Source organism: Geotrypetes seraphini, chromosome 12 (assembly GCF_902459505.1).
Source record: "Geotrypetes seraphini chromosome 12, aGeoSer1.1, whole genome shotgun sequence".
Taxonomy (NCBI): Eukaryota; Metazoa; Chordata; class Amphibia; order Gymnophiona; family Dermophiidae; genus Geotrypetes; species Geotrypetes seraphini.
Window position 1 is genome coordinate 70,652,084 of NC_047095.1, and position 8,392 is coordinate 70,660,475.

Genomic DNA, 8,392 nt, shown 5'->3' on the forward strand with positions numbered 1-8,392 from the left:
GAATACCTGAAGGCCCAGGGAGCATAAGGTAGCTGTGACCACCACAAGGCACTTGGTGAAGACCCGAGGTGACGATGCTAGGCCGAAGGGGAGGACACGGTATTGTAGGTGCCAGTCCCCTATCTGGAAACGCAAGAACTTGCGGTGAGCGGGGTGCACTGGGACATGTGTGTACGCCTCCTTCAGATCAAGGGAGCAGAGCCAGTCGCCCTCGTCGATCAGGAGGTAGAGGGTCGGTAGGGAAAGCATCCGAAATTTTTCCCGTACCAGAAATTTGTTGAGGCGTCTCAAGTCTAGTATTGGGCGTAGGTCTCCCGTTTTTTTCGGTACCAGGAAGTAACGGGAGTAGAAGCCCTTCCCCCGTTGGCCGGGGGGAACCTCCTCCACTGCTCTCAGGCGAAGCAGGTCTCGAGCTTCGGAGAGGAGTATGGGTAGCTGCGTCCAGTTGGGAGGGCAATTCCTTGGGGGGTTGTCTGGAGGAATGGCCCGAAAGTTGAGAGAGTATCCTGATGAGATCACGCCAAGGACCCATGTGTCCGACGTGACTTGTTCCCAGCGAGGGTAAAAGGCTTTGAGGCGACCCCTGATGGGAAGGAGGCCTGGGACTATGGCGGAGGGGGCCCGCCCCCTTCCGCGTATCCCATCAAAAGGACGGGGATGGTTTGGTAGTCGCAGGCGGTTGGGACTTGGGCATGGCTTGTGGGCGCCTGGGTGGAGGCCGCGAGAAGGCAGGAGTGGATTTTTGTGGGTAGCGGCGCGGAGGGGTCCTAAACGGCCTGGACGCGGGCGGTTTAGGCTTTTGCCGGACGAGGGAGGCAAACGAGCGTTCGTGTTCTGAGAGGCGTTTTGTAGCCGCCTCGATAGTGTCATCGAACAGTTCTTTTCCCACGCAGGGGAGGTTAGCCAACCGGTCCTGTAAGATGGGGTCCATGTCGACCAGGTGTAGCCAAGCTAGTCGGCGCATGGCGATAGCAAAGGCTGCCTCTCTGGAGGAGAGTTCGAAACCATCGTAGGCCGCGTGGAATAGATGGAGGCGTAGGTTGGAGAGGGATTCCAAAAGCAGGCTAAACGCTCCTTGGCAGGAGGCCGGTAGGTCAGTCTCAAAGGCTCTCAGTAGTCCAATGAGGTGTTTGAGGTAGGATGTGAAGGTGAAAGTGTAGCTTTGCACCCTAGAGGCCATCATCGCATTTTGATATAGTCTCCTGCCGAACTTGTCTAGGGTTCGGCCTTCTCGGCCTGGGGGGACCGCTGCTGAGACCCGGGAGGGGTAAGCCTTTTTTAAGGAGGATTCTACTAACAGCGACTGGTGGGATAGCTGTGGTTGTTCAAATCCTGGAAAGGGTACTGTACGGTACTTGGTCTCCATTTTGGAGGGCACGGCTGTGACCATATAGGGGGTCTCCAGGTTCCTGAAGAGAGCCTGTTGGAGTACCGGGTTAGGCGGTAAGCGAAGGGACTCTCTGGGCAGTGATGGCATATCCAGTTCCGCTAGGTACTCTTTAGAGTATCTGGAGTCGGACTGGAGGTCTAAATTCAAAGCGTGGCCCATGTCCTGGACAAAGCATGAGAAGGATGGGCGGGATGTTCCCGAGGCCCCGTGCGGGGTCGGTGAACGAGACCTCCGTCGGGTGGAGAAGGAAGGGGAGGCTTCCCTCGAGTATCGAGGTTCCTGCTCCGATCCACGCTCCGAGAAAGTGTTCCGGGGTCGTGGATCTCCGACGTCTCGAGGAGCCCCTCGGAGACGACGCCGGGGTTCGGGGTACCGATCGATGTCGAATCGGTGACCTCGAGCCGGACTCCGTCGGTGAAAGCCCAAGACCTCGGATCGGGAGTTCGGAGGATGCGCGGGTTGAAGAGTGATAACTCTGCCACCCTCAGCGGTCCCGTACGAGGTGTAGGTGAACGGCCTTGTAGAGTGGGGGAACCCTGGGCCTTCTTGGAGGTACGGCGGTTCGAGGTTTCTGTCGTTTTAGCACGATGTTTTGCCCCGCGGCGGTCTGTGGAGGGAGAGCGCCTCGGGCGCCTCGGCGAGGAGTCCGAGGAGGATGGGATGCGGCGAAGCTTGCGCACTTTTCCCCGAATTGGCTCGACGCGAGGCTCAGGCTGGTCTGGCACATGCGGGGTCTAGGTCGAGGCCGGTTGTAGCTGGGCCATTTCAGCGGACAGCTCCGACGAGATCATCGCTCGGAGTAGGTCCTGAAAGACGGGCACGGACAGCATCGAAGGCATGTCCACTGCCTCGGTGCACTCCACCGGGGGCGATCTCGTATCAGAGTATTCCCGTGTGGTGGAGGCACGGCCCGAAGGCTTGGAGGGCTTCGCTGGGGCTGTAAGCATGGGGCTTCCGCCATGTGTCGTCGGTGTCCCCGAGGCTGGTTTCTTCGCTGGTACAGAACTTGAAGAGGGAAGAGGGGACTTACCCGGAGCCGAGGCTTTCTGTTGTCCCGAGGACTTTGGATTCGAGTCTCGAGGCGATGCCGAGGTATTCGGGGCCGAGGTCAAGGCCGGGGTCGAGGCCGAGGTAGAGGGTTGGTCTGGGGCGAAAAGATCCGCCATGCGGGCTTTTCTTCGACGGAGGGCCCGGTTCTGGAAAGTAGAGCACTGGGGGCAGGAGTCGGTTGGATGAGCGGCCCCCAGGCAGAGGATGCACCGGCGATGCGGGTCTGTGATGGAAAGAAGCCGCTCGCACCGGGTACACTTTTTAAAGCCGGTCAAAGGCCAGGACATAGAATCGAAAGTGGCCGCGGCTCGAGTAGCCACGCGGCCACGGGGACCCGGAAGCCTCCGGGTCGGTCAAAAATGAAGCAGGAATCAAGTTGAAAAAGAAAATTTCGCGCACAGCGACTTAATCGAGAAAAAACAAGAAAAACTCGCGGTGCTAGAAGGTAGTTGGGGCAGAGCCTGAAAAAACACGACTTCTAGGCTCAGCGGAAAATTTTGAACTGGAGACCACGAGGGGATACGCCCCCTAGTGGAGCAGGAAGGCAACCATGCGTGGAGCAGCAGAGCAAACTTAAATCTTCAATCAAGTTTGCTTGAAAATGTTTCCGCATCGGGGCTCCGTAGATGACGTCACCCACATATGAGAATATCATGCCTGCTTGTCCTGGGATAATATTCCTACACTTTGGGTTTTGGCCAGGTACTAAGGACCTGGATTGGCCACCATGAGAATGGGCTACTGGGCTTGATGGACCATTGGTCTGACCCAGTAAGGCTATTCTTATGTTCTTAAGTTACCTTTCTACATAAATCAAGCTTTCATAACATTTACACATGCCAATTTGAAAACATTACTCAAATTTATCTATCCATGTCTTCATTTTCAAAATTCTGCAGTTGAAACATTTGACGTATCAAATATAATTTAATTATAAAGCTGAAACCTATCACTAACCCCCTCTTTAACGAATGCATAGCACGGGCTTTAGCACCGGCAGCAGCGGAAACTGCTCTACTGCTCATAGAATTCCTGAACTTCGGAGTAGTTACTGCCGCTGCTAACAACCGCACTACACGTTCATAAAAAGAGGGGGGTAAGTTTTTATGAAGTTCACCTTGAAGTTTCCACAATGGAAAGGCAGGTTATCAGAACATGCCAATAAAACACATCTACTGAAGCAAAGAAAAGGCACTGGACAGAACACTAACATTAAAGCTGGTTTCTGTCAGAAGTTCTGTAAACTGTGAATGAGAATTACTGTACTAAGAAGCTGAACACAAAAAAAGATAAGAAATGTATGCTCTGTAGAACACCCAGAACTAAAGAATGACACAGGGGCAAATTTTCCCCATCCCCAAGAGAACTCATTTTCCTGTCCCGTCCTGGTGACTTCTTGTCCTTGCCCCATTCCTACAAATTCTGTCCTCATCTGCACAAGCCTCAAACACTTTAAAATCTTAAGTGTTTGAGGCTTGTGAGGTTAAGGCAGAGCTTACAAGAATGGAGCAGGAACAGGGACAAAATTTGTGGGGATGGGACAGGGAAATTGAGTCATTCTCTACCCAGAACCTCCAAAAAGTGTTCTTGATATTTAACATGATTTTCTAAAAAGTTAAATATACCGGTATGTATGCATTTATGAGCTTGTACCTTGTACTAGAAGCTGTGCGAGTTGGTGAGAGAGGGAAGATTTTATGCTATGCGGCTTTTCACATGCAGCAATTGGACTTATCAGCCAGAAAAGAGAATGGGTGTTAAGCTCAACCACATACTACTGCATGCAGCTATTCCGGTATATTTATCATTCAAACCAGTGTTTCTCAGCTCAATCCTGGAGGTCCCTCTTGCCAGTCAGGTTTTCAGGATATTCACAATGAATATGCATAAACTTGAATTTACATATACTGCCTCCACTATATGCAAATTTTTTTCATACATATTCATTGTGGATATCCTGACTGACAAGGAGGTACTCCAGGGCCCAGCTGAGAAACACCGATTTAAATGGTTAACTTTTTAAAAGTTATTTACATCCTTAGGCCCAGATTCTCAAAACTTTAACACCGTCACTAAACTGCTTTCTGAAGGTTTAGCCTGCAGGCATTTTAGTGGCGGATTATCAAAATGGCTTATCTCTGTTTTAGCGAGGTTTCTAGCAGTCTCCAACAATGACATGCAACGTTGAAATGAGCACTGTCGGAGACTGCTAGAAAACCAACCAACCCCCAGCAGCGGGAGAGATGCCCGCAGCTCATTATCTCCCACTGTCACACAACACATCTCCCCCTCTGACCCCTCTCCCCCCTTCCTTGAACTAGTTAGCTGACCGGAGGGATGCCTACTCCCTGCAGCCAGCTATCCCGCCTCTTCAAAATGGGCCTTCCCCTCCCCGTCGCATCTGGCCTTCCCCCCTTTGCATCTGGGCCAATCAGAGCCTTAGGCCCCTTCCTGGTGCATCCAGGGAGGGACCTGAAGCTCTGATTGGCCCAGATTGTCTAAGGCCCCTCCCATAGAAAGGGCCTTAAACAACCTGGGCCAATCAGAGCCTCAGGTCCCTTCCTGGCTGCACCAGGAAGGGGCCTAAGTCTCTGATTGGCCCAGATGTCACATAGGAGGGGCTTTAAGCTCCTTCGGGGTGCATCTGGGGAGGAGAATGGGGATTTGATGGGCTAAGGTTTTATAAGGCCCCTCCTATGGAAGGGGCCCATCAGGGCCCCAAGTCCCTCCCCTGTGCATCCCAGGATGAACCGGGGAGGGGAAGGCTCATTTTGAAGAGGCGAACTAGCTGGAAGCAGGGAGTAGGCATCCCTCCAGTCAGCCAACTAATTCTAGGTAAAGTGGAGAGGGGTCAGAGGTGGGAGGAGTTGTTGTGTGGCAGCAGGAGAGAATGGGTATCTCTCCTACTGCTGGGGGGGGGGTCTTCTGGCAGTGGGAAAGAATAGGCATCTCTCCCGTTACTGGGAAGGGGGGGATGTGGCAGGAAAGAGTGGAGATCTCTCCCACTGCAAGGGGAGGCAGGAGAGAGTGGGTCTCTCTCCCACTGCTGGGGGGAGGGGTCTTCTGGCAGTGGGAAAGAATAGGCATCTCTCCTGGGAGTCATCACTGCAAAAGGGGAGAATGTGGCGGGAAGAGTGCACATCTCTCCCGCTGCAGGGAGAGGCATGTTTGAGGCAGGAGAGAGTGGGTCTCTCTCCCCCTGCTGGGGGGGAGGGGTTCATTTGGCAGCAGGAGAGAGTGGGTATCTCTCCCACTGCATTGGTTGGAGCAGGAGATATTGAACATCTCTCCCACTGTTGTGTTTTTTGTTTTTTTTTTTGCATTTATTCTGTGCATGTGCCCATCACTATCACCAGCGATGGGCACATGCAAATTTAGCGAGTCTTCGCTAACCAAACTAATTTGCATGAGCGTTTTTTGGAGAATGACTGGGCTTTTTTAAATTCACTATCAGAACGGCTGCGATAGCAGTCTGTTGTTTTTTTTAACACTTTTTTAAAAGAATCTAGGCCTTAGTGAGAAGGAAGCAGCATGTGATTGTCCTAAGCTGGATAAAGATATAGACAACAATTGACAACATGTAACTTTTTCTTGTTGATCAATTTATGCACAATATACAATTGGAAAATCAACACTACTGATAGAGAATATCTAATAAAAACTTAAACATCCAAAGATCAGAATTACCTACAAAAATATTAGTAATTTAAATAATGTATTTTTTCTTAAAATATGTTGTGCAAGTTAGAAATTGTTTTTTTGTATCAAAGTTAAATATTTAGCTGCGCATAATAGTTTATACAAACAGAAAAAGCACAAGCGCTCCAGAATAGCAAATACACTTCTCCCTCCATATTTGCAGGGGTTAGGGCAGAGCCAACCCGCGAATATGGAAAATGGTGAATAACTTTAGGCACGACTCTGACCCACCCTTGCCTCCCAGACCTGTCCACTGTACTTACTTTTTAAAGCCTGGTGGTCTAGCAGTGAAGCAGGGTGGGAGTTATCTTCCTGGGAACAAAAATGGCAGTCATTTTTGTTTCCAGGAAGATACTCCCACCCTGCTTCACTGCTAGACCACCATGTTTTAAAAAGCAAGTAAGTGGAGAGGTCCGGGAAGTGGGGGGTGGGCCACCCAGATGAAAACCAAGAATAACTGGAAGTTGTGAGTTCTGAACCCATGAGTATGGAGGGGGATGTGTAATGTTCAAGCATTATATTATAGAAACTTTTGGCTAAGTACAGTAGACTCTCTGTTAACCGGGACAGAAGTAATAAGAACTCTCCAGTAACCAGCAAAACAAAAAGAAATACTCTAAGAAAGAAAATAAAATCAATTTCTGGTGGAAATTTGAGTGTACACTTGGCACGCTCGGTTTATGGTACAGCATGGCATAGTATGGGGTAAAGGCCTGTTTTTCATAGTCACTTTCAAGCAACCAGAAAGTACATCTATGGGGCCTCGAATCCATCCCCATGGGTGCCGGTTAACCGAGAGTCTGCTGTAGCGGTATGCACGTGGAAGCCTTTCCAGAATGCCCTGGACGCAAACCACTCTGCAGACGTTTTCACCCCAAAGCAAAACTTTTACTGAGCAACCCTCCAGCCCCCCCCCCCTCCCAAAACCCCACGTCCATCGCGCCAGAAGCCTCAGGCCAAGGCAGGTAGACGGGGTTCGGCTCACCGCTAGGCCCGCTCGGCGCAACTTCACCCCCAGCCGTGCAACGACCTCCCGTTCCAGCCCCACAGCATTGAATGCTGCAAGGCCGAGGCAAAGCGCGCGCTGCCAGCGCCCCCCCCCCCCTCCCTCTCACTGGAAGGCAGCCTGACCTCACAGCGGCGCCAGGGGCCCGCCACAAGGCGCTGCCCCCGCGTCCCTGCAGGCCCGGCGCCCCGAGCCCCCCCCCTGCCAGGCCGGACACCCCCCGAAGCGCCGCCAGACGCGGCGCTTTCGCATCGCTTTCACAGCAGCACATGAGTCCCCCAACACAAGCGACTCACCTCGCGCTCTCACCCTGTCTATGGCGACGCCGCTGACGGACAGCCCGGCGCCGCCAATCTGCCGCCCGCCTGCCGGGCCCGCCAGCCAATCGGAGCCGGGGAGGCGTGCCCGCCGCGCTCAGGTGCGGTTGTCGGCCCAATATGGCGGCCGAGGGCCTGGGCAGGATTGTGGGAGTTGTAGTACGGCGGGTTCGCAGGGAAGGCCGGCCGGCTTTCGCGCCCAAAGGGAAAATGGACGGCGAAGTGGAGACGTGAGGCGACAGAGCCGCTCACTTGTAGGCGACAGAGCGGGATGATGGGTGGGGGGAGGGGCGCTGGCGCGCTGAGGGATGCGGCGCGGCCGTTGCCAGGGAGATGGAGTTGCAGTGCGGGCTGCAGGGCGGTTTCCAGGGCGACCAGGGCCCTGCATCCTTCGCAGCCCGCCGGCCCGCCCGCTCCCCTCCAGCCCACTCTTAACCGGGGGGGGCTACTTCGAAGAATGGCTGCAGAGAACGTGTACACGCAAGAAAGCTAAGGCAGTGGCGTAACCAGACAGCCAACTTTGGCCGGGCCTGACCCAAAATGAGCATCTCGCTCTCTCTTTCTTTCCCTCCCCCCTCAGCCCATGTAGCCTCTCTCTTTCCCTCCCCCTGAGCCCATGTAGCCTCTCTCTTTCCCTCCCCCTGAGCCCATGTAGCCTCTCTCTTTCCCCCCCTCAGCCCAAGTAGCCTCTCTCTTTCCCTCCCCCTGAGCCCATGTAGCCTCTCTCTTTCCCTCCCCCTGAGCCCATGTAGCCTCTCTCTTTCCCCCCCTCAGCCCAAGTAGCCTCTCTCTTTCCCTCCCCCTGAGCCCATGTAGCCTCTCTCTTTCCTTCCCCCTCAGCCCATGTAGCCTCTCTCTTTCCCTCCCCCTGAGCCCATGTAGCCTCTCTCTTTCCCTCCCCCTGAGCCCATGTAGCCTCTCTCTTTCCCC

General features: G+C 53.4%; 1 protein-coding gene across 3 annotated transcripts in view; it reads right to left on the bottom strand.

Annotated features, from left to right (window-relative positions):
- ERI3 (ERI1 exoribonuclease family member 3) overlaps window positions 1–7,701 on the bottom strand; it is a 486,100-nt gene extending 478,399 nt beyond the window's left edge. Inside the window, exon 1 of one of the 3 annotated variants that reach the window (XM_033916422.1) lies at window positions 7,442–7,701. The gene's annotated coding sequence lies outside the window, so the exon portion shown is untranslated. Of the gene's footprint in view, window positions 1–7,124; window positions 7,203–7,441 lie in introns of those variants that run through there. The other 2 variants (XM_033916425.1, XM_033916424.1) reach the window with 2 other exon arrangements.
- Window positions 7,702–8,392: the final 691 nt, after the last annotated feature.